The 25726-nt window shown below is 44.5% G+C and overlaps 1 long non-coding RNA gene across 1 annotated transcript in view; it reads left to right on the top strand.

Moving 5' to 3' along the window:
• The first annotated feature begins 823 nt into the window (after positions 1–823).
• Positions 824–25726, top strand: part of LOC123019601 — a 39698-nt gene continuing 14795 nt past the window's right edge. The window contains exons 1-2 of the long non-coding RNA XR_006413941.1: positions 824–925; positions 22684–22862. This is a non-coding gene — a long non-coding RNA (uncharacterized LOC123019601). The remainder of the gene's footprint in view (positions 926–22683; positions 22863–25726) is intronic.

Genomic DNA, 25726 nt, shown 5'->3' with positions numbered 1-25726 from the left:
ACAAGATTGTAGGTGGAATCTATTGGCTACTTTGAGGTGTTTGTTATGTATAGAACATTCTATTTAGCCTTTTCTTATTAATCTGAGATCAAGTTTGGATGCTAAAACCATGCCATGTTTTGTATATTGGCTTAGTCTTTAGCTATTTTCAGTTGGTAAGACATTTTTTTCTGCTATGGCATCTTGCCCCAGATTCATTTCCAAGACCTCAGTGTTAGAAATTTTATAATCTTCCATCTCTTTAGTTGTTACCCTGTGAGCTGCCATCAGCATGAACCAGATGGCTTTAGACTCTTGGCCGGATCCTGTTCCAGTCCCAACCCATGGGCTAGTGGGAGGTTATGCCTTCCACATGATGTCTCCTCCATCACATATCTGTGACTGCAAAGTCAAAAAGAATGCCTCTTGCTTGGAGTTCCTACACCAATCTGCACAGAGATACTTAACTCTTAATTCATTATGCCTGGTGTGATTACTCCTTCGATCAACCCTCCCTGTTTTTCAAGTACAGAGGCTAGCAAGTTATTTTTAGTAATCAATTCAGGATGCTGAATTCTGCCTTCAAAGGCCAGAAATTCCTGGCTGTTGCTGCATCACAGCATGTACATCATTCCTTTCCAAGGCTTTCACCCTTCCTCCTTGAGGCTTTTGACCTTCACTCGAGAGTGTAAAGACTTGGAATGAGAGCCAAAGGCAACACTCTCCTGGAGATATGAGTGAGTCACTGCCTTCAGTGCCAGCTGGCTGGCTCAGTCTTGTCTTTTGTGGCAAGAGCCACTTCACCCTTTCTAGGTCCTCTGATGTGAAGCGAGCATTTGAACTCTTGGAGCCTTCCAGCCTGGACAGCGCACGGGCAGCATCATGCTGGTGCATAGAGCAGCAAGGAGGTTCAGCACGGGGGCCTTTTGGAAAGGGAAATTTAAAGGTAAGCTGCTTGGCTGCAAAGTGAGCCTTGTTTCAAACACTGATTGAGTCATAACGGAGCTGTAATGGTACTGCGCCTTCATGTTCTATTGTAGGATCGATGTAATTGCCAGCTATCTCAAGTCATGCCTCACGTTCCTTGGCTGCATCTCTTGAGAGGCAGTTTACCATTCAGGGACAGTCTGTCTCTTCAGCTCCATTTGCTTCATGCAGAAGAGAAAGGTCTTGAGGTAGCCCCGAGAAGGCTGGGTGCCCCTCAGTTGCAGCCCAGTGTTGACAAGATAAAGAGAGCAGGCTAGATTTGCACCCCTTATACTATGTCTGGCCCCATACAGGACATGCCTGCCTGCCACTCACAGATGCCAATACTGCACCGCCTCTGCCAGCTTGGAAGCCTAAGAAGGTATGGTGACCACCATCAAAGGGAGTGAAAGAAGATATAAGGTAAAGGTTTCTCCTTGACATTAAGTCCAGTCATGCCTGACTCTAGGGGGTGGTGCTCATCTCCGTTTCCTAGCCGAGGGAGCCAGCGTTTGTCCGCAGACAGTCTCCATGGTCATGTGGCCAGCATGACTAAACACCGAAGTGCATGGAACACTGTTACCTGCCCACCGAAGTGGTACCTTTTCATCTACTTACATTTGCATGCTTTCGAACTGCAAGGTTGGCAGGAGCTGGGACAGAGCAACAGGAACTCACCCCGTTGTGCAGATTCGAACAGGCGACCTTTCGATCTACCAGCCCAGCAGCACAGCGGTTTAAACCACTGCGCCACAATAAAATGTGAATATGCTAATTCAGGGCTGTGAAGCTTGTGGCTGTCCTATTATTATTATTATTATTATTATTATTATTATTATTATTATTATTACATTTCTATGCCACCCCTTGCCGAAGACTTGGGGCGGCTTACAACACAATATTGTTGCTGGAATATTATTCCCTTCACCTCACTGTTGGCCATGCTGTTTGGGGTTGATGGGAACATCTGGAGGGCCACCTAATTCCTACCCTTGCTCCAATGTTCAGACACAAATTTAGAAAAGATATAAAATATAACTATAGTGGTGAAGACTGAGGTGATCAGTCTGTTGTCCGGCCACCTTCGATGGAGCACTGGAACTGGGCAGCCCGTCAAATAGCTCTGTATAACAAGACATATGGTCATTCTAACTTCAAGCCTTAGGCTTCTCAGTTCAAGTTCCAGAGGTGGAAGGAGATGGAAGATAGGAACTGCTCAAGCTAGGGAAGGCCCTAGCATTAGGCTCTCTGGCATAGTGGTTAGATGGCAAGATTGGGATTCAGGAGAGTTAGGGTTTAATGCCCTTTTGTCATGACGCTCCCTGCGTGATTTGAACCAGTCACTTGCTCCCAGCCTAACCTACCTTTTAGGATTGTTGTGAGGATAAACAGCGATGATCGTAAACTATCTTGAGCTCTTTGAGGCAGAAAAAGGTGGGTTACAAATGTGATAATAAAGGTGTAGTCTACCTGTGAGACCTTTTACTTTCCCTTGAATATCAGTATACTTTAGAACTTTAGAAGAATAGAACTTTAAAGAAAATTTAAAATAAACATGTCACTGGCTGCAGGAAAGGTAGTCCCCAATGTGACCTCAGAAAAATCTTCCAAAACTTTTCCATGTTTGGAACGCCCTCATCCCCTTCTGCCCTCTCAACTGGTGCAGTTCTGTCCACACCAGCAGAGGCCCTGAAGATAGGAACTGGTATTTTGGAAGAGCCACTGAGGAAGCATTCCTGGGGGCTTGGAGGGGGCAGGCAAGAAACCACTGGCTTCCACCAGGTGGTGCAACTCCTTCTTTCAGAGATTGGCTGAGGGTAAGGGAAATGTGGAGGCAATCCTTGCTTCTGTGCTAGTCTTGCGCTTCTTTGGATACCGATATCCTTCTGAGCAAAACATTTTGGAGGCCATGTGTGCAAAGTTCTAATACTCAAAAGTGGGAACCTATGGTCCTTCATTGGACTCCAAATCCAACCTTTGCCATTCAACATGTACAATGTCCCTTACTAATGGACATTATTCTTCAAGTAAGGATGAAGGCAAAATGTGTTTCAGTTTATTCTTTATCGGGATTTACCACTTTGTACCTTCCAGACTGTACATGGACTCAGAAGCAATGTGTGTTCAAAATCTGTTCCAAAATAAAGAATTCCAGAAAGTCGCACATGGATATTCTGATAATACCCAGCCCCATACCCTCTTTCCTAATCATTCTTGTCTGGAAACAGTAATGATGAATAAAGTGAGGCTTGGTCCCAGACAAGCTGCTAAGTATGAAGCCTTAAAATGGTCTGGGGCATGGTTATTTGAAAGATATGTGAAAAATCCAGTTGGGTGTTTAAAATCCATCAGATGAGCCTGGTTTAATCCCTTTGGATCCAGGCCCAGCACTGGCACTGACTTGGTTTTATGGAATCCTAAATAATTAAATCCACCCAAAGGAGAGTGGGAAAGACAATATATCCAATTCAGGCAATTTTTACAGGCATTCGTGTAGAATAAAGAGATGATATTTAATCTGAGGCATTAAAAAATTTCCTCAAACTTAAGAAACAGAAGGAAACTCCATTCAGATTGTGTTGCTGCTTCTCGGTCCACACAGTTGTTTCTGTCATCCCCACTGCTGCAATCAGTTAACTGGCCACCCTCTGGAAGTCCACTAGGACCGTTGCTTAGCAACCTCATCCCATTGTACAAATAGCTGTAAGTGAGCAGCACATCTCAGGAAAGAGGGAAGATAAAAGACATCACCTGTCTTAGCAACAATGCAGCCCTTGTCCTGGTTGTGATCCATTCGCTTCAGAGCAATGGAGCCCTTTGTGCTAAAGCAGGAACACTTGAAGCATTCTAAGCTTTCCTTTGCCATCTCTAGGATATCTTGGGCAGCATAAAGCTTTGTCGATGTATTAATGTCTTGCTTTTAAGCAGAGTGCAAGCATTAATGGAATGATGCAAAGATCTTCAATGAACTGCAGTTGTACATCTCACCTGCAGGGGTTAGAAAATGCCTTCTGTTCCCTGTTCTAGTGTATTATGGATAATTAATTAATCCATGCCAAGTAACACTTTCAACCTTTTGTTTTGCTTCAAAGGGCTATAGGAAGTAGGGATTTTTTTTTTTTTGCTTTGTTTAAGTTTTCCAAATTATCTACAAGACACACTCATCTATCATTATAGTACACATGGTGTGCTCTCAAAATATCTTTCATTCATGTTCTCATGGGGAAAATAATATGTCCCGATGTGTAAAAACGCACACCAACAACAACCCAAAAGCTTTTTGTTAAACTCAGGTGAGCCACAATTTTTGGACCAATTTTGGAGACAGGGAAAATTTTTGGTTTCTTTGGAATGAGATCACTCATGTTTTCAAGGTACTTCTAAGATAGTTGAGTGTAAGAGGATCATTAAAACTTTAGCATTTAAAAAAATACTGCTTCATATCAAGTTACAATTGGGAGATGGGGGTGGGTAGCTTATCAGGAAAAATAAGGGGACTTCTGAGTTTTGCAAAATTAGCCAAGGTATGGAGAAAAGCAGCCTAAGAACTATTTCTTTCTCTCTCCTGTTACTGCACCTCAGTGGGTGATGGTTGGGAATTTCGGGGTAGACCAAAGGAAGTACCTATTCACATACCACATATGTGAGATGAGATCCACCACGAGACTGTGGGATCCACTTCCACAGAATGCTGGGATGGCCACCAACTTGATGAGATGAAAAGTTAAGTGCAGGGCCTTCCCCAAAATCTTTGCCTTTCTTATGTAAACCAATTCACACAGTTCTGGGTTAAAATAATATAGGTTTCTTCAAGTGCAAAGTGCATGTAAGAAAGCCCTCTCCAGTTCAGAGTATAACAACACCCTGATTCTATTACCACTGCATGAATGATTTCTTTTTCAATCCATACCAACCTGCCCAACCCATAACACCCAAAAGCTTCTTTTATCAAGTAGGAGACAGCTGCAAGGAGAAGGAAAGGGGGTCGTTTCTCCTTCCATTCTCAGTCTGATCCTGTATGGCAAAGAAGCAAGGTCCCAGTAGCCCTGGGAGAAACAGCATGTTCTAAGAGATGCTGCTGCTGGAACCATCTCCCCTCCTTCCTTCCTCTGTTCATTCTAAGCTCATTCTAACCCTGGACTTTAGCCAATGTTCAGTATTAGAGGAGGCATGGAGAGAATTTGCAAAATGGGAATCCACCACTTTAGGAAGGATTGGGTTGCCCAGATCAGCAAAGTTGAAGTTAATTAACTTTTCCACATTCCACCTCAAAGTTTGTTCTGACTCAAGTCATAATCTGAGCTTTGTGTTTTCTTTCTACCACAAAATATGCGTATTCTCGAACATATTTTTCCAAATGTGCACATAAAATTAAAGTATATTTCTGCACAGTTTCAGAATGAGTTCACACTATGGAATGTATTTATTTATTGACCAGAATCACATTGTAAGCTTGGAAATGTATCCCAGATTGTCAGACTATGTTCAGTCTGGAGGAAGAAAAATGACCTGAAATGAATTTCTCATGCATTTCTAAGGCAGGCTGATGTGATTACCATCTGCATAATAAGTCTAACAAGCTCTATTAATATTTCCTGTGAGTCCCAGGTAGGAAGGTACAACACTCCTCACTACTTCAGAAATTCTCTAGCTTGGCTGATAGCAACTTTGTTCCCCTTAAAATTCAGTTCAAATTTCAAATGAGACACAATTTAGCAGTAACTAATGGTGCCTATTGAATAAGTTCAGTTAGAAAGGTTTTCTTTTTCCCTTTTTAATGCAATCAAAGCAGTCAAGAAAACATTGATGAATAGAAAGCTTTAAGAAGAGCTGTTCTGGAGACTGTGCTGTTCTTCTGCTTTTTTAAAAAAAGGAATAATTGCCTTCAATTAACATGTAAAGGCACTGGTGTTTATTGTCCCTAATGAGGCCTGCAGGCTTGGTGCCTTTGAAGTTATTGTTATGGCTGTGACGATGATGATTCTTCTCCTCCTCCTCCTCTCTATCCCCCTCCCTTCGATTATCTGCCTTCTTCAGCTGCATGGAAAGATTTTCAGTATATGGAGAGGAGGGTAACTTTTTGAAGCCAAGAAGACCTGCAGGCATAGTTCTACCATGGGGGAGATTATAACACCCCCCCCCCACCACCACAACATTGGCTTGTTGCTCAAAAAGACATTGTCTTTTTTGGGAACACATCACTAGTATGGAAATCATACTTTTTCAGCAGCAAGGTGTGCTTGGGTCCAGGAGTGGAATTGGTCGCCTTTCCTTGCAGAGGCCACAAATATTCATGTTGTCTCATCAGCCACTGCCAAACACCAGAGACTCCCTGGCATTCTCTCTTCCCCTGCCCCCCAAGTTAGATTTAAAACAAATCAGCACAGGAAGGAGGGCTGTTGCTAGAAAGAAGAAACTATCTGTAATAATTCAGTGGCTTCCACACCTGATCTTCTGCATTTCTGCACAGGGACTTTACACTGATACAGAGACTAGGTGGATTTCAGGTCTAGTTTATTTGAAAAGTCAAATTGCCACAGAGGGAATACAGGAAATAGCATTAGCTGTATGTGCTTTTTTGCTTGGAATCAGCAAATTTCTTGACGTTCTGAAGGGAGAGCTTAAAAGGAAGCAACACTGCTATATTCTATGGATCTGTCCAGTTCTGGAATAAAAGCCACCTCCTTTACTCGTGAAAATAAGGCACTTGCTGATATTCTCCATCTTTTTGTGCAATGTGATTCTTCTCATGATTATAAGAGGTATAGAAAGATGGTTTGTCACATGGCTACAGTTAACCTATTGGACTGGGAGACGCTTTAGCCAGTGATAGAGCATATAGCTTGCATATGCAAAATGTCCCAAATCCAATACTTGACATCTTCCGGTACACATCTCTGAAACCCTGCAGATTGCTACTTTTCATCTCTGAAACCCTGCGGATTGCTAGTCCAGACCAGCCAATCTCTTCCCGCTTTTTTTTTTTTTTTTTAAGTAGCTAGAAGCATTGATTCTAGTACATGTTCCACACCAAGGATATGGAATTTCAGGTGACTTGTGGGCAACTCACACACCTCAACCATGTCCCAAAGGTCCAAACATATGGCATCAGGACCAGACGTTTTAAGCGTGGTCTATTCCCAAACATATTTTATCCCTTTTGGTGCTCTGAGGTAGCAGGAGAAAGGAGGGGGTGCTTCACAGTGGTGGTTCTTGGTGCCTTCTGGCTAATTAAACATGTGTTCAAAATAAGGGGTGCCATGGAGCTGTGTGCAGCCTGGGGGCTGCATGTTGGCCATCCTAGCTTTGCCTACAGGAAGGTTCCAGGGCCGTCGTTTGGCTCTCGTGATGAGAACAGCCTCCGACCGAAGTTCTGGAGGACTGCTGTCAGCCCAGCGACGCAAGAGTGGGCACATCGCTTGTCCTCCACTTTATGTCGTCTTCCTCTGTTATGGATATACCATCCCAGCATGAAGGAGGGGACCAGGTTCATAGGACCCACATCAGAGCTCAGGTTAACTCCAGTTATTAGCAAAAGTTTCATATTCTTTTTAGCATCAACTCAATTTTTATTTTTATTTGATTTGCTCAAATAATGTGTTATTTGCCAACAGAATAGCATGGCTCATATTTTGTTATATTTTGTTTTGTTCCTATGTTTTTGAGCAAATAGTCCTGAGGTTGTACATTGCTAGCATGCAAAAAGTCGAACAAGGATTGCTGAGGACAGAGTGTTGGGAAGGCAAGACATCTTGAAGTTAATAGGCATAGGAGCTAGAGTTCAATGAGCAACGGTAGTCTCTCTAACCCTTACCTTTTTTACCATTATTGTGAGGTGAGAGGTATATCTTAAACACATACACACACATACGGAATTGGAATGTGCAAACATTAACATTTGTTTCCCCCTTCCCAGGTTATTCATTTTCCCTATCTAAAGTGTCATACATGAACTTTGAACTTTTCTCTTTCTAAAATTTCATTGAAAATAAATATATGTGATATATAGTTCTCCTAGTTTTTGCAGTTTTACTTAACATTCATACTTTTATAAACCAATTTCCAAATAGGAATGCCTTTGAGCAGCATTCACACCTTTTTTTTTAAATTGGAGAATTGCAAAATTCAGGGATGTACACATTTCTAAGGATCAGTGTTGGTGTCTCTATTGGTCTGATAGCATAAAATTAAGTAAGATTCCATTAATCCGGGAAGCAAAAATCAGAGGCTTTCCTACCTCTGTGCTTCTTGTAAAGCATAAATCACCCCTCAGTTGGAAACCTTGGTACAAAGTACTCAAACTCACTGGATTGTCTCTGGTAAAAGCAGCATGAAATTCATATTAGTAAGACAGAGGAAGGAATACTTCTTACCTTCAGTTTGGGGTGGGGGGACTCTCTACACTCAGTGCAGCCTCTTTTCCATGAATCAGTGGATGTAGTTCAGCTCAGCTCCAGATGGGAAAACCAGCCACCCAGCTGCTCTGTTTGGAGGCCTGAGCATTAACGGTGGATCTTTGAGGAATTAGTTGTTACTAAAAGTTAACAATCTGTTTATGAGACAGTGGGTCCCATGTGGAAACACAGGTTGGCTGACAAGCTCATGGCGTTGCTGTTCTCAGCTCAATTTAATAGCCTATTTTATTTGGGGGACTTCCTCCCCCAGGGTTCATCCAAGGAGGAATTATTGGGTTCGATGGAATGAGCTGTTAACACTGTCAGATATCAACACAGATTAAAAACAGTCAATGGCAGCAGAAATACATGTTAAGGTGTCCTTTATCAGCAAAGAGCATTTCACTGAGAACCCTCTCACTCCCAGTTGTACTCGAATCACAGAACATTCAGCCTACTGACAGCAAGGTGTGTGTGTTTGAAATAATTATGCACTAACTTTTAGTCCCTAAGATGGATCAATATTATAAAAACTAAGTCATGTAGGAGTAAATAGGAACTAGGAGTAAGTGTGGAATTAGCTGTGAAGTGGCCAAGTTTGCTGATGACACTGAACTTTTAGGGTGGTTAAAACCAAGAGGGATTATGAAGAGTTCCGAAGGGACCTAACCAAACTGGAGGAATGGGTATGAACATAGCAAATGAGATTCGATATAAGCTAGTGTAGAGAAATGCATGTTGGGACAAGAAATTCATTCTCGCTAGCAGGGTTTGAGATGGGGCTGTGGAATGTGGTGGTTGTGGCAAGACCAAATACAAGAAATCCAATAATAGCTAATTTACCACTGATTTCCAATGGCAGCCCAAGAGGGAAGGCTGCGTTGCTCAAATTAAACTTGAGAACAAACTACATGTGGCAGTTTAGCACTATGTAGCAGTTTGCCACTGATTTTTAGTAAGAAATTGGCCTTTTTGTCACTACAAATTTCAGCAGTACGGTGGTAGTTGGCTGGACTACAGTAGAAATCTTTGGAAAAATGATTCCATTCATTTTTATCAGGATTCATCCAGTTAGTTGGCACCTTCTGAGTTGCATGCAGACTTGGTCACAGTCTGCTGTTCAAGCTTGTAGATTTCTGAGCTTGCAGTATGAGTTTTGCTCCCTGCTTCCCCATCTCCAAATAGTGTGTGCGTGTTAAGGAAGTGCACAAATGTGCATTAATCAGCAGAAGAATCCAATTCTAAGATGTGTGCAATTGATGTGCAAATCTGGAAGGAAATGCACAGAAAATGCATGCATGTGAGCCCGCTTTCCCACAATACTCACAATATGATCAGCAGTTGAACCTGAATGAGCTCTGAAATGGAATTCAGAGACCTTTGCTGAGTTCCAGTTTCGATTCACACTTCCCCAACTACAGTGTCAGAGCCAGGGTGGGGGAATAAATCCTCTGGGACTTTATTTATTTATTTATTTATTTACTTATTAAAACATTTCTATGCCACCCCTTGCCGAAGCCTCAGGGCCGCTCACAACATCAAATAAAATACACAATAAATTAAAACAATAACAATTAAAATATATACAGTAGAATAAAATAAGCCGCCCTGGCCAAATAAAATTCAATTATATTAACATTTAAAATCCTGCTTAAATAAAAAGGTCTTCGCCTGGCGCCGAAAAACAAATAACGACGGCGCCAGGCGGACCTCTCTGGGGAGCGCATTCCATAACTTAGGCTCCACCGCTGAGAAAGCCCCCCTCCGAGTAACCACCCTCCTAATTTCCTTCACTGAGGGCTCCCAGAGGAGGGCCTCTCCCGCTGATCTCAAGGGGAGGCTGGGCATATATGGACATAAGTGCTCCTTCAGGTATTTTTTTATTTTTATTTTATTAAAACATTTCTATGCCGCCCCTTGCCAAGGCCTCGGGTCCTGGTTACCTGTTACAACAGGTAACCAGGACCCAAGCCGTTTAGGGCTTTATAGGTCATCACCAACAGCTTGAATTGGGCCCGGACTTCAATGGGAAGCCAGTGAAGCTGCCAGAGAACTGGAGTCATGTGAGCATAACGTCCAGTCCCCGTCAGCAGCCTGGCAGCTCTATTTTGAACCAGTTGAAGTATCCGGACCGTCTTCAAGGGTAGGCCCACGTAGAGCGCGTTACAGAAGTCAAGACGGGAAGTCACCAGTGCATGAGTCACTGTTGCGAGGCAGTCGCACTCCAGATAGGGGCGCAGCTGATGAATCAGCTGAAGCTGGAGGAAAGCACTCCTCGCCGCTGCTGTTACCTGAGCTTCGAGTGAAAGCTCCGGGTCGAGGAGCACTCCCAAGCTGCGGACCTTATCCCTAGGAGGGAGTGCAACCCCGTTCAGGACAAGGTTCAATTCACCTTCTCCGAAGCCTGAACCACCTACCAACAGGACCTCCATCTTGTCTGGATTGAGCTTCAGTTTATTGGCCCTCATCCAGCCCATTACCTCGGCCAGGCACCGGTTCAGTACAGCCACTGCCTCACCTGGATTGGTGGAAAACGAGAGGTAGAGCTGGGTATCGTCAGCGTACTGGTGATTCCGCAGCCCACACCTCCTGATGACCTCTCCCAGCGGTTTCATGTAGATGTTAAACAGCAAGGGGGACAAAATGGACTCCTGTGGTACTCCATGGCATAGCTGCCATGGTGCAGAGCCATAGTCCCCCAGCACCACCTTCTGGAATCGGCCATTGAGATAGGAGCGGAACCACTGCAAAGCAGTGCCTCCGACCCCCAGTCCCGCAAGCCTATCCAGAAAGATACCATGGTCGATGGTATCAAAAGCCGCCGAGAGGTCCAGGAGAACCAACAGGGACGCACTCCCCCTGTCCTTCTCCCTGCACAGGTCATTGTACAGGGCGACCAAGGCAGATTCAGTACCATACCCGGGTCTGAAGCCGGACTGAAATGGGTCCAGATAATCAGTTTCATCCAAGAGTGCTTGGAGTTGTCCCGCCACCACTCGCTCTAACACCTTGCCCAGAAACGGGATGTTGGCCACTGGTCTATAATTAGTGGCCATCTCTGGATCCGGTGACGCCTTCTTCAGGACCGGTTGGACTACCGCCTCCTTTAAAGGGGCAGGCACCCGACCCTCTCTCAGAGAAGCGTTAACCACTTCCAAGATCCAGGTTCCACCCGTGCTTGGAATCCTTTATTAACCAAGACGGGCAAGGGTCCAAAAGGCAAGTGGTGGGACATACTCGTCCAAGCATCTTGTCCACATCATTGGGCCACAGTAACTGAAATTCATCCAATACTTCTGGACCAGACGGTAGCATCGGTGTCTCCCTTAAGACCTCTGACTCAATAGTGGAATCCAGCTTGTGACGAATCTGAGCGATTTTCTCCCTGAAATGCCTGGCAAAGTCGTCACAGCGGGCCTTTGAGGGTGGAATCAGATCTTCTTTCGGACCTGGACGGACCAGGCCTTGCACCACTCGAAAGAGCTCCACCAGACGGCACTGTGAGGAGGCAATGGAAACGGAAAAAAATCTCTTTTTCGCCGCCCTCACCGCCACAGCATAGGCCCGATAGTGGGCTCTTAAGTGTGTTCGGTCAGATTCATCCCGTGATTTCCTCCACCTATGCTCTAGCCATCTCCCAACCTGTTTCATCGCCCTCAGTTCAGGAGTATACCAAGGGGAAGAGCAGGCTCTGCCCGGTGGGAGAGGGCGCTTAGGAGCGATCGTGTCTACAGCCCTGGTCATCTCCCCGTTCCACAGTTCGACCAGAGCCTCGACAGGAGCACCCATCTTGTCAGCCGGAAACTCCCCCAGAGCCTTCAGGAATCCTTCCGGATCCATCCGGCTCCGGGGGCGGACCCACACAATCGGGTCCGCACCCTTACAGAGGGAGAGGTCACTCTCGAGCACAAACCTCACCAGGAAGTGATCTGACCATGACAGGGGAGTCAAGCATAAATTTGCCACCCTCAGACCACCCTCTTCCTGCCCCATCGAGAAAACCAGGTCCAGAGTGTGTCCACATTCATGGGTTGGGCCAGTGACATGTTGAGACAGCCCCATGGCCGTCATGGAGGCCATGAAGTCCTGAGCTGCCCTGGTCGGACTAGCCTCGGCATGGAGATTGAAGTCCCCCAGGACCAACATCCTTGGGGGTCCTCAACACCAGGTCCGAGACCGTCTCCGTCAGCTCAGGTAGGGAGACTGTTGGGCAGAAGGGTGCACGGTACACCAACAGAATCCCCAATCTGTCTCGGTCACCCAACACCAAGTAGAGACACTCCAGCCCTGGTCTCGAAGGAACAGGAAGTCCTGTGAGGGAGATGGAGGCTCGGTAAACTAAAGCAACCCCCCCTCCCCTCCCCTCCGGCTGTGAACGGTGCTGAACCAGATACCCGGGCGGACACATTTGAGAGAGGGCGACATCCCCCCCCTCTCCCGCCCAGGTCTCCGTTATGCAGGCCAGGTTGGCCCCCTCATCCACAATCAAGTCATGGATGAGGGCAGATTTGTTATTGACCGACCTGGCATTAAGCAACAGCACCGTCAGGCCCGAGGGGCGACTGACAAGACTCCCTGGCACCCTCTGGCTGGGAGCAAAACCAGAAGTAGGGACAGGTGTCAGCCATCTGTCCCTCCTTCTTCTATGCGGACACGTTAAGCTCCCACCGCAGTTACGTCCTCTGCCCATCACCACCCCAATGGCCGCGCCGGTGCGCTCCCCAGGAAATGCAAGCAGCAGCATGGCCAGGGACGACTCCATAAAACAATATAAACACTATAAAATTATAAAAACATTTAAAAAATTCAGCGCTCAGCAGGAGGGCCTAACACAACGAGAGTGAGAGCCCCCTGACCAGCCCAGCCCAGCCCCCCCAAACGGCCCCCTCAAACTGCGACAACCGCCCTTTGGCCTACGCCCTTCGGCCGCCGGCCCCGGCCGCCGCCGGCGCTTTCAAGCCGCCGGGCTCCGGACGTCCCGCCTCAGCCGGCACGCCTCGAACGCGTGCAGGGGCGTGGCAGAGCAGCCAGGTGGGTGGTGGAATGGCGGGCGGCACGGCGCGGCGCGGCACGGAGCAGCGCGGTCTACTCGGAGCAGGCTGAGGCGCAGCAGTTCTTCTCTGACGTTTTTTCCTTACACTGGGTAGATGAGACAATGATGCAATGTGGTAGGAAACTGGGCAATGATATTGTGAACTGCACATGCCTCTAGTGAACATTAAGCACACTCCAAGCCTAATACGTCACTTGCTATTGCTTTATGCAGTTAAGGCTTCACTACTGATTTCTAGCACCGATGGGAACATAAGCAGAAGCACAGTGTTATATCTAGCCTTTGTCACACATATTGGTGAAGCCTTTCTTTGTTTCCCAAAGTAGACCAATCCAAAAGGTGCATTCCATTGTCAGACTGAAATGGTCCTCACATTTCTGTCTCCTGCTGGTCCTCACATTTCAAAGTACCATTTCTGTTGTGGCACATAACACCTTTGGAATATCTGAAGACATTTATTATCTCCCCACCTTCAAGTCACTTTCCTGCCAAGCTTGGCATCATTAGTTATTTTAATCTTTTAGTATAAGTTATATTCTTTAGCACCTGTATCTCATTTGTGATGCTCTGCTTTGAATTCCTTCCAACATCTCTGGGCTTAAAATGTTTCTCTCTCAATGTGTGTCTATATATTACAAAATCTGGCAGAAGTACCTTCCAGAGGAAAAGAAGTTGCATTACAAATTAACATCACGGAGCACTTTTGTAGCAGCTTTGGAGAGAATAAATTAGTTCATTCTGATTATCTCTTAATATTCTTGCAACAACCCTGTTAGGTATGTCACTATTATTAAATCAGGGAGGCTGAGGACAGCTGGAGAGATCATTGTTCAGGACAAGATAGGACACTTATGTGCATAACTCCCTTGTAACTAAAGGAAATACAAAACATCCAGTCAGTTGAATGACTTCCTCAAACATCACCAGTGTATGTTCTAATTAGCTTTGTTTTGTTATAAGGATAGAAACATAGAAACAGAAGGAGTCAGACGGGGCCTCCTGGGTCATACAGTCTGACCCCCGGCTCCAGCTGGTTCCACTCATGACATGCCTACCATGTGCATGTTCAGCCTATCCTTGAAGACGCTCACCATTCAGGCTTCAACCACCTCCCATGCAAGCCCATTCCATACCCCAGGGATACTAACCGTCAGGAAGTACTTCCTGGCACCTACCCTAAAACTTGGTTCCCTGAGCTTTGCTCCATTGGCACACATACTGCCCTCATCTGCAGAGGAAAAAAGGTCATGACCCACCTCTGTGTGGCACCCCATCAAGTACCGTATGTTGCTAACAGGTCCCCTCAGAGTCTCCTCTTCTCCAGGATGAAAAGACCCAGCTCCCCTGATCTCTCCTTATATGGCCTACCCTGAAAACCAGCCACCATCCTGGTGGCCCTTCGCTGCACCGATTCCAACCTTGCTAAATTCCTCTTGTAATGAGGGGCCCAGAACTGAACACAAAACTGCAACTGCAGGCGCACCAGAGTCATATACTGTGGCAGTACTACCTCTCTTGATCTAGAAGCCATGCTACCCTGGTGCACATGGCAGAAGTTCCACTGAAAATAGGGCAATTTTGAAAAAGCCTTGACTAGCTTTTTCTGCCCATTCTAAATACATTCCAACCATCAAAACCATGCCAGGACACCTCGTTTTTCTAACCCATACCTAGTGATGGTGAACCTTTCAGAGACAAAGTGCCCAAACTGCAACCCAAACCCACTTATCTATCACAAGTGCCTACACTACAACAAAACCTGAAAACTGAGGTTTTAGTTCAGGAAAAAAAAAACTCACATCCAGTCCAAGCAAATATAATATACACACACATCCTTGGCAGTGCACTGACCAGCCATGAGAAATCTTGGACAAGTCGCAGCTAATGAGTTGTGACTTGTGACATCATTGCCTGGTACCTCTACTCTTTTCCAAGCATGCGCATGGCCCCTGTGTATGCTGTTATCTGATGCTTGGCTGCTGGGGAGATGCTGGAGTGACTTGGTTCACGTGCCGACAGAGGGCTCTTTGTGCCCACTGTGGCACATGTCCCATAGGTTCACCACCACTGGTCTAGGGTCTCAAATTGATTTGGAGGGTGATATACCCCCACTGTCAGATCCCTCCCCCTGTCAAAACCCCTTATTTTCACCCAGACTGCCTCTACGAGATCCCCACTTGCTCCACATTCTATCTAATTGCGTCCTATCCCTCACATATAATGCTACACCTCCTCCCCTCTTTCCTTTTCCGTCCTGTCTAAACAGGCCATACCACTCTGTTTACATTTCAGTCTTGCCTTTCATCCCACCAGGTTTCTGTGAGCCCCACCAGGTCATATCCTTCCCAGGAGAGCCTCAAGCTCTTCCTGCTTATTACCCATGCTCCTGAAATCACAATACATGCATCTCAGTGCCTTCTCACAAATCCCTTTCTTTGGGTCCCCTGGCCTCCTCCTTCCTCCCATCTTCCCTTATACTGGCACTCTCTTCGTAGGATTCCCACCAGCCCTGGCAGTACATCTAACACCCTGGACCTGAAAACTGGTCCTCTCCCCTCACTTGCCCCATCAGGACATGTTTCTGGGGGACTTTACCCATCCTCCCCCAGTTCAGATTAAACTGGACTCCTATATGTATCTGTCCAGACTTAAGTTTATCTTCAGTGGAACTCCACTTCCTACACTCAATGGAATCAGGTAGGTAGCTGCCAAGAAATGAGCTTTTCTATTGTTCTACCCCAGATATGGAATGAAATGAGCTTGCCTGGCATTAATGATGTTGTTTCAGTACCTGGTGAAAACCATCTTGTTTTCCCAGACATTGCAGTCTTTCCACTTCTGTTGGTTTTAAATGTGCTACTGAATTTTAAACCTTAGCACTACTGCTAGGTTTTATTTTGGTTTCATTTGAGTTTTGGGGTTTATATTATAGTTTTAAACTTTTATATTCTGTTTTATGAAATTGAATTTATGCCTTTCTTTGTTGCAAAAAGCCAGAGACCTTCAGGTACTGATGGTATCAAAGGATAATAAATAAAGAAGAATTTCAGCAAAACGTTCTTCTCTTTCATCCCCCCCCCACCCCGCCCACAAGAGCAATTTCTTTTCTATGAAACTGATGGAATAGGAATAGTCAAGAATACAAAATAAATTTCCAGCATACCACTAGCATCTTTAAGCCAAAATACCATTTATATAAGGTGTTTTTTCTAAAAGCATGCTTTGGTAAATGTATTTGATCATTAAATATTCATGTTTAAATGCATTTTGGTCTATTTATGGAAAACACATTGCAAACTTCAGAGCAGTGCTCCACCTGAATGGCAATTGAACTCTGATCTGAAGTTTTGCTTAGAATTTGTGCAAAGCTCAGTAGACATCCAAAGTGATCACGACTAGGTTCCTCAGGTAGCACCAGCGCTTTGCCTCCTCAGGTTCACTTCTCTAGCAAGCTACAAGCCTCCAAGACCTAGAGGTGCCGGGATCCCCACGCATATCAATTCATTGTCCAGGAGAGATAACTAAATGCATGGCTGGCTTCTCTAATTAGAATGGGACATTCCCCACAGTCTTTCACTCTTGCCAGTCATTCATTCCTCTTAGTCTATGCATGTTGATTAGCTTGCTCTTCCCACTCTCCAGCCTTCCACTTAACAATCTCTTTATGGCACTTATTTATACAAGTCTGACTATAGATAGCAGCATTTTCTGTTTCTTAATTGATCATGATGGCTTGGTTGCAGTTTTATGTTTGAAATGAATCTTTTAATTCCCCATTCCATTTAGGCAAAATTGCTTAATTTAAGTAATAACCTCGTGCATTTATTTATTTATTGTTTCAGCTTAAGAAAAAAAATAATGCCTCTGGAATATTTATTGTGGCTCCCATTGGCTTGCTTAGGTGGTTGTCCATTCAATTTTGCCATTTAATTAGGCTGAGAAACACTCAGAAAGGGAAAAAAAATAAACCAAAATAGAGATGGGGAAGAGCATGAATACTTGGCCATTATGTTTTCCTTCAGTGGCAGGGAAAGATAAGAAAAAGGCATCAGCTCTTGTTCATTCGGCTTCCATCCGATTCATTATTGCCTGCACTTGGATGAGCACTAATAAGGCAAAGGGGGTTGGCACCTGGTGGGCCGAGGATGCCAACTCTCCTCCTCACTTCAGAACCAGCCTCTGAGGAGGTGCTGGCAGGGCCAGATCTTCACCGGAGAGGAGGGCTATTATGCAGAGTTATGTCACATGCTGAGCAGTGGTACAAAGAGAAAATCAGAGTCCTCTAGCCCAATTACCTGGGCCCAATGCAAGGCCCAGCTAAATTGAGATCATTAAAAGAAAGAAAAAATGAGCCGTGTGTGAGATGACAGCTTTGCAAGAGCTGAGAAGGATGCAGCATGGCACTGGAAATACAATTAAACAAATATAAGAAAGTCTATTCAACATTTAAATGCTCAGCCTGTGCTAATGTTGACTCACTGGGAAGGATCCGGATCCTTCTGGCCTCTGTGCAAAGGCTGCATACAGGGTTCATCCTCTTCTTCCTCTCCCTTTCCACTGCCAAACATGAGATAACGCACAAGCCATACACTGCTTAGGTTTTCAAGACAAAGCCATAAACAATGCTCACATTCCAACCATTTACCTTTCCATTTACAAAATAACAGAAATTGCAATATGGTACTATGCTTAATACTCCCCACAAGGCCATTTACCTTCATTCTTTGCATATAATAGGACCACTGGTTTTCACTAAAGAAAACTTATTTTCCTGGGTCAAGTATCCCCATCCTCCCAGATGACGAAAGTGAGCCAGAATGCACTGTGGCCCTTTTCTCCTTGATCCATAGCCCATTGCTCAGAGCATAACCCGCAACTGGTGCCTTATGGTTGCCCAGGACTTACACGAGTCTCTTTTGTGACTCCCAAAACCAAATTAAACAGAAAACCTGATAGGGCAAGAGGTACTCACCAAGTTGACCACCCATCCCCCAAACCCTGGCCTCACACTCAAAATAGCATCACTCAGTTTGTGGGTCAGCTGTCCTCTGTCAGCCAAGGACTTTCCCCTGTTAGGACAAACAGGTCTCATGCTGGCCACGAGTCTGTTCTTGGTCATTGCAGACCCACTGCCCAATGTAACCAACACAAGGCAGCCCCAAGTTGGGCGCCAAAATTACTTATTTATTTTTCTATTTATATCCTGCCTTTTTCCTACAAAGGGCTCAAGGCAGCTTACATCTCCTCCCCCATCGTATCCCCAGAACAACAACCCTGTGAGGTAGGTTGGGCTGAGAGTCTGTGACTGGCCCAAAGTCACCCAGTTGGCTCCATGGCTGAGCAGGGACTAGAACCCAGATCATCTCAGTCCCATGCTCTTAACCACACTGACTCTCAAAATTATGATCCACAGAAGTGGGATTCTGTCCTGGAATGTGCAATAGCCAATCAAGCACTCCAGGAGCATCCCCAAGCTGCGGACACTGCCCTTTACTGGAAGTATGACCAAGTCCAGGGCAGGAAATGGTCATCTCATCTCTCAGAAAGAGCATTCACCAACAGCACTTCCATCTTTGCCTGGATTGAGTTTCAGTGCATTGGTCCTCATCCAGTCCATTATCAAAACACATCCAAGTTCAACAAGGGGACCGGCTCACCTGGATCTGATGTAAGGAGATGTGGAACCGAGTATCATCAGCACACTGCTGATACCTCAGCCCAAACTTCCTGATGAACTCTCCCAGAGGTTTCATGTAAATGTTGAGAAGCTGCTGAAACTGTAAATGAGCACTTTACAAACTGAACTGTATATGCATGTAGAGACCGACATGAAGGAAACAGGGAAATTCTATAGCACAAGGGAGGGAGAATAAGAGGTGAACAACCGACCTTCTCATGGGGTGGTAGGCTCGCAGGGACATTTCCTTATTTATTCATTTAGAATACTTTTATCCAGTCCTATACAATCCAATTGTCTCAGAGATGGCTTACAATATAATATAAACAAACAATAAACACAAACAATCAATGACTATAATAACAAGATAAAATGTGACTAAGGATATTAATAGTAATAAAATCAGATTAAAATTATTTAAGCTTTAAAATGCTGGGCAAATAAAAAAGGTTTTTCCCTGGCACCTAAAAGCATATAAAGCATATTTTCTGACCCTCTACACCACTTGGTTTCCCCTTTACATTTCCTTCTCAGGTGCTCCCATTGCTTCTGCCAGGACAAAATGAGTGAAGTTCTGCCATAAGATGGCTGCTGAAAGTAAGACACTGCAAGAGCTGCTTGAGATTTAAGGTGCAATTCCTGATCTGGTCAGGAATCCATGCTGCATATCTCGCTTCCCAGGTACACCTGAGATATGCTAATCAGCTTGTTCAAGAAGGTCCTTCTTTTATGTTGTCTATTGTTTAACCTATTTAACCTATTGTTTTACTCTCATGTGCCTGTAGCAAACTGTTTACCTGATCCCCCACTTCCCCAAACTGTGTATGTAACTGATAGGTTATAAAAGCATCTAGGGTAATGACCTTAATTCAGTTATTTCCTTCACAGCCACCTTCTTTCTCTACCAAGATTGCTCTCGAAGGTATGCATGTTCTCTCTCTCTCTCTGCCTCTTACTCACTAAGGAGTAAAGTAAAACTAAACATAGGTTTATTTTTACAGATGAAAACATAAAATACACTTTGTTTCTGACATAGCCTATAAATAGTTACAGTCTTTACAATCCAGGCTGAGGCAGCTGCTGCAGTCCCAACAGCCACCCATTGATTTGTAGTCATTCTCTAGATGGTTCTCCTTTTCCTACAAAAGCCATAATAAGAATAAACCTGCTGCTCACAGCTCGATGCCTCTTGATAACATTTTGAGTTCTCACCCTTCCCAGTGAATGCAAAGTGGGTCTTCACCTGCCTGTCTTGATGGGATTTTAGAGAGGTTTGGAAAGAAGGGATGTGGTACCAAGCACATCTTCAAAAGAAGGAATTTGTCATGTATGTTTGTGTCCAATGGTATTTACCCAATGGAGGGAAGTATGAGAATGACATTTCAGTTCACAAATCATTCAAATTTGCCCCATTCACAATCCTGAATGTAGATAACACTGAGCCCAGTGCTAGCATATCCTGAAACTTGTGTGCACATTCCAAAAATGTGTATTTTGCAAAATGTGCTTTTTCACACTTCTGTCCATAGGAGGGGTTGAAGAGCGCACTATTTCCAATGGAAATGCATATTTGTCCACACTAATTAAATGAAATACAAGTTGTTAATAAAACATAGATCTTCTGGATCTAGAGGGGTATTCCTAACACTTTTTTTGACTCTACACAACTGGAGTACTGTGTTCAGTTCTGGGCTCCAAATTACAGGAAGGATATAGCCAGTTTAGAGTCAGTGCAGTGTTGGGCCACAAGGTTGGTGGCCGGTTTGCAGAGGGTGGGGGTATAAGGCGAGACTGAAGGAACTGGGTCTCTTCAGCCTGGAGAAGAGGAGACTCAGAGGGGATCTGTGGGCTACATATAAGTATGTGAGGTGGTGCAACATGGAGGTGAGTAGAGACCTGTTCTCCCCTGCAGAGTAGGGCAGGAAAGCTCAGGGAACCAAGGTTCAATTTGGATGCCAGGAAGAACGCCCTGACAGTTAGGACCCCTAAGGTATTGAATGGGCTTCCATGGGAGGTGGTTAAAGTCCCATTGGTGAGAGGCTAGACCTGCACATGCTACACATTTCATGAGTGAAGCTGGCTGGTCTGGGAGGCCCCTTTGACTCACTCTGTTTCTATGTTTCTGTAATAATGGGTGCAAGATGAACTTGGTTGTGAACTGAGGTGTTTGTGAGCCGAGGTTCCACTGTACTTTAAAACATAAACAAATGAAATATTGCTTTATAAAAAGATAAAAGAATAAAATTAGTTAACAGAAAAGATTTGTCCCTTCTTGCAAATTCATCAGCTTGGCCCAGAATGTTCCTAATCTTCCTTTAATTAAAATTCCTGCAAGAGGGGAAGAAGCTTTTCTGAAGACTTACAATTGTACTGACATTATGGCTATTAATAAACAGGGTGGGATTGAGAAGGTTGCTTTCCATCAAAAAGGACAAAGCTCCAAGGAATTCTCTAGATTGGATGCTAATACCAATTCGACAACTCTCTAATTGTAATCAGTGGGGCATACAGAAATGGCTGCAGTTGTTCTAGCAGACATCATGGCTGAAATCTACCAGACACCATTAGGCTGCAGGATTTGGCTGCTGCTGGAAAGCAGACCCATTTTGAGTAGATTAGGTCTGATCAAAAACATGGGATGGTAGCCAGTGACAAGTAGGGTACCCCAGGGCTCTGTCCTAGCGCTGATCCTGTTTAATCTTTTCATTAATAACATGAAAGAAGGTGTGAACAGTATGCTGATCAATTTCACAGAGGACACTAAAACTGGAGCAGTGGCCACAACTGAGGAGCAGGTACTCCAGAACAGGAAGGCAGGATGCGCTCCAACAGAGCAAAGCTCAGGGAGCCAAGGTTCCATTTGGATGCCAGGAAGCATTTCCTGACAGTTAGGACCCCGAGGGTGTGGAATGGGCTTCCACGGGAGGTGGTTGAGGCCCCATCGGTGCGGGTGTTCAAGGATAGGCTGGACGTGCGCATGGTGGGCATGTCGTGAGCAGAGCCGGCTGGTGCCGGAGGTCAGACTTGATTGCCTGGGAGGCCCCTTCTGACTGTTTCTATGGGTCAATGCCATTCCTATTACCTTGCATAGGGTTCAGCCAGGTCTGTATCTGGCCATGCAGCCCCTCACCCCATATAGAGTGAAGTCAGTCCATGAATCTTGTCATATGATGTTTTGCTCAGTCTAACCTATTACACAGTCTAGCCTATTATTTTGTGAAAGTAAAACGTGTTAGATTTTGGGTTTTTTTATGAGATACACACAAACATTGTTCATAAATATATAAAATATATAAAATAACACCCCAACAGATTATCAAGCACATATTTGAATTTTCAGGGCATCTCTTGCAAAATGCTCTAAATCTATGTGTTCAAAGATTTTACGAGCACAAGCAAATTTGCTACAGCTACATCCTACTAGCTCTTCCTTTAATTTCCTAGAGGTAAAAAGCAAATGTACACACACCAGCAGATCGTTCTGGAGAGATGGCGTGGAGGGCGGGGGGGAAGTAGTAATAACAGCAGGAATGTTACCAAGGAGATTTCCTGGCAGATAGGACAGCAAAACTCCAGAGGTGACGAATTAAAGTATTTTAATCCAATTTATCCAGAAACCATCTGCTCATATGAGAGCCAGCAAGGTTGCATCTGTTCGTATCACTAGCATCGGCATATGACCTGTGGCTGACCCACAAGTTTACAAGGAAGATGAGAGTAAGCAGGCAGGAGAGAAAGAGAGAGAGAATTCTTTCAATTATTGGAATCGGCTCCCTGCAAGTGGACAAAAAAGGTAAGTGATAGGTTTTCTGCTTATGTCCCCTTATTGAACAGCCATAATAGAAATTTTATCAGCTGTCAGTTCTGAACAGGTACAGTAAATACGCTCAGATGCTCAATGGCATAAGTGCTGTTTGTTAGTTTTAACCATTCTGACTTCCTTCCCATGTTCTCAAACTATACTTTTTGTTTTTGATTTGATTTGATTTGTTTTTTTAACCAGGGACAAAAGTGGCAACTTAAAACTGAAGAATCAGTCTATTTTCTGCAATGTGTCCCTTTTGCACTTTTTCATTCCTGTTCATTCTAATACACATACACAGCACACTTTGTGGCACTTGAATACATGTAACTATGAATTGTCATGTGCTTTTTAAGAGAAGTGGATCACACTATTTGGAGACATTCAAAAATCAGAAGGCAAAACATCTTCTGATCTGTGGGTTATAGCCAGTTTGCTGTTCATGATGTTCATCTAACTTAAGTTGGTATCATTTCATTTCAGTGTGGTTAATCTGCCATTCAGTTTATCTTGCGGGGGGGGGGGCACCCATGGCCAGTTTTTTAACTTTGGTATTGCATTGTATGTTTGCTGTGAACTTGTTTCTAAAAGTAGCATTTTGGAAAATGTTTATGGTGTTGCATTGCATTGCCTTGTATGAATTATCGCAAACCATTCAGAGAAGACCACGTGGTAGAGAAAATTAATAATCATAATCACAGCATTAAAATAATTAAATTATTTATATTAAATTACTACATAATGGTGTATTCAAATCCATTATTAAATAATTTGCAATGTTAAAAAGATTGAACAAAATCCTCAAGTATCTCTTATATAAATCAGCAAAACTAAAGGAAAAATAACAGCAAAAAGGAGGACACATACTTGCCCAAGATCTGTATAAGCTAATTTATATGTTACACATATATATGTTATTTTAATTTGCATTTATACATATTATTACAGAAACATAGAAAGAGAACCACTGAGAAGGAGCCTCCCAGGCCATTTACTCTGATGCCAGGCTTCAGCTGGCTCCACTCATGATATGCCTTCCATGTGCATGACCAGCCTATCCTTTACTGATGGGGCTTCAACCAGCTCCCATGGAAGCCCATTCCATACCCTCGGGGTCCTAACCATCAGGAAGTACCTTGGTTCCCTGATTGAACCTTGGTTCCCTGATATTTGCTCCACTGAAATGTGACCGGCCCTCCTCTGCAGGGCAGAACAGGTCTCTACCCACCTCCTTGTGACACCCCTTCACATACTTATATGTTGTCAAATTCCCTTGGAGTCGCCTCTTCTCCAGGCTGAAAAGACCCAGTTCCCTCAGTCTCGCCTCATACGGCATCCCCTGCATACCTGCCACCATCCTTTTGGCCCTATGCTGCACCCATTCCAACCAGACTATATCTTTTCTGTAATGTGGAGCCCAGAACTGAGCACAATACTCCAGTTGTGGGTGCACCAGTGTCATATAGAGTGGTAGTAATACCTCTCTCGATCTATAAACCACACTTCTGGCTATGCAACTAAGGGTGCCATTCGCCCTCTTGACCACTGCATTACACTGCTGACCCATGTTTAGCCTGCGGTCAACTAGCACCCCGAGGTCTTCTTCAGAAGTGCTGCTCTCCAGCCACTTGTCCCCTAACCTTGTCTTATGACACCCATTCCTATTCCCCAACAGCTTATCCACGTTGAATGCCATCCTGTTTTCCTCTGTCCACTTCCACAGCCTGTCTAGATCCTTCTGGATCTGCTGCTCCTCAGTTGTGGCCACTGCCCCAGTTTTAGTACCATCTGGTAATTTGATCAGCAGACTGGTCACCCCTTTTTCCATGTCATTTATGAAAAGAACCCTGCTTGTCACTGGCTGCCATCCTGTTGATTCTCCACTATATAATACAGCACAACTCTTAACCATGGAATACTTGAAACAGATGTCACATGAGTCTCCTGCTCAAGACTAAACTTGGGCCACAGTTGTTTGAGTGTGTTATCTTCAATCTGGATCTGTACAAGGTAGCCATTCCAGCAGAAGCGTGACTTGCCTAAAGCAGGACATCTAGCCACCTCTTCAGGATCTTCAGCAGCAAAGAAATGAAGACAATTTGCTTTCTCAAAGACAATTTGAAAGGGCCCTTGGACAAGATACCCTCTTCTCCCCTTCATTGCCACCAGCTCCTCTCGCTTCTCATCCTCTTTCTCAGCATTACCCTCATTTGCTCATTTCAGAGGCAGAGATCAAGTAGGTAGGATCATGTCCTGCTTTTCCTTCTCTGCCCTACTGTTCTTTGGTCCAGTGTGGGAGGCAGATGCACATCCCCCCCCCCTGCCATGGAGCAGCCCTTCCTTGGGGGAATTGTGTGGACAGACCCTTTCTTGGGCACTTTCTGGAGTGTGCCTGGAATGCCAGGGGTCAAGGCTTCACCCAGGGGCAGGCAACTGCCTGCAGTTTGATGCAATGCAGCCTTCAGGTGTTATCCCACCTGACGCTGCTCTGTCAATCTGTCAGAAATCTTCATTCGAGCAACTGTAAGAAGGCTGCGACTTTTAACGACTCAAGAACAAAGCCTGAGCAGTACCCATAAGATTTTTAATGTTTATATTAATTTATTGTTGTAAGCCGCCCCGAGGCTTCGGCGAATGGGGCGGCATAAAAATGTTTTAATAAATAAATAAATAAAATAAAATATCCAGATGGGGGAGGTAGAAAACAAACAAGCAAACAAACAAAAACAAAAAAACCTATTTCTAGTCTTCATTTGAGAAACAAAATAAAAGAATATCTTGATCATTACTTGTTCGTTTCAATCAAAGTACTGTCATGGTCATGGCAATTAAACGCAGAATAGTTCTGCAAAAAG

The sequence above is a fragment of the Varanus komodoensis genome, unplaced genomic scaffold (genome assembly GCF_004798865.1).
Source record: "Varanus komodoensis strain SLA01 unplaced genomic scaffold, ASM479886v1 scaffold131, whole genome shotgun sequence".
NCBI classification, from domain to species: Eukaryota; Metazoa; Chordata; class Lepidosauria; order Squamata; family Varanidae; genus Varanus; species Varanus komodoensis.
This window is presented reverse-complemented; position numbering and strand designations above follow the sequence as displayed.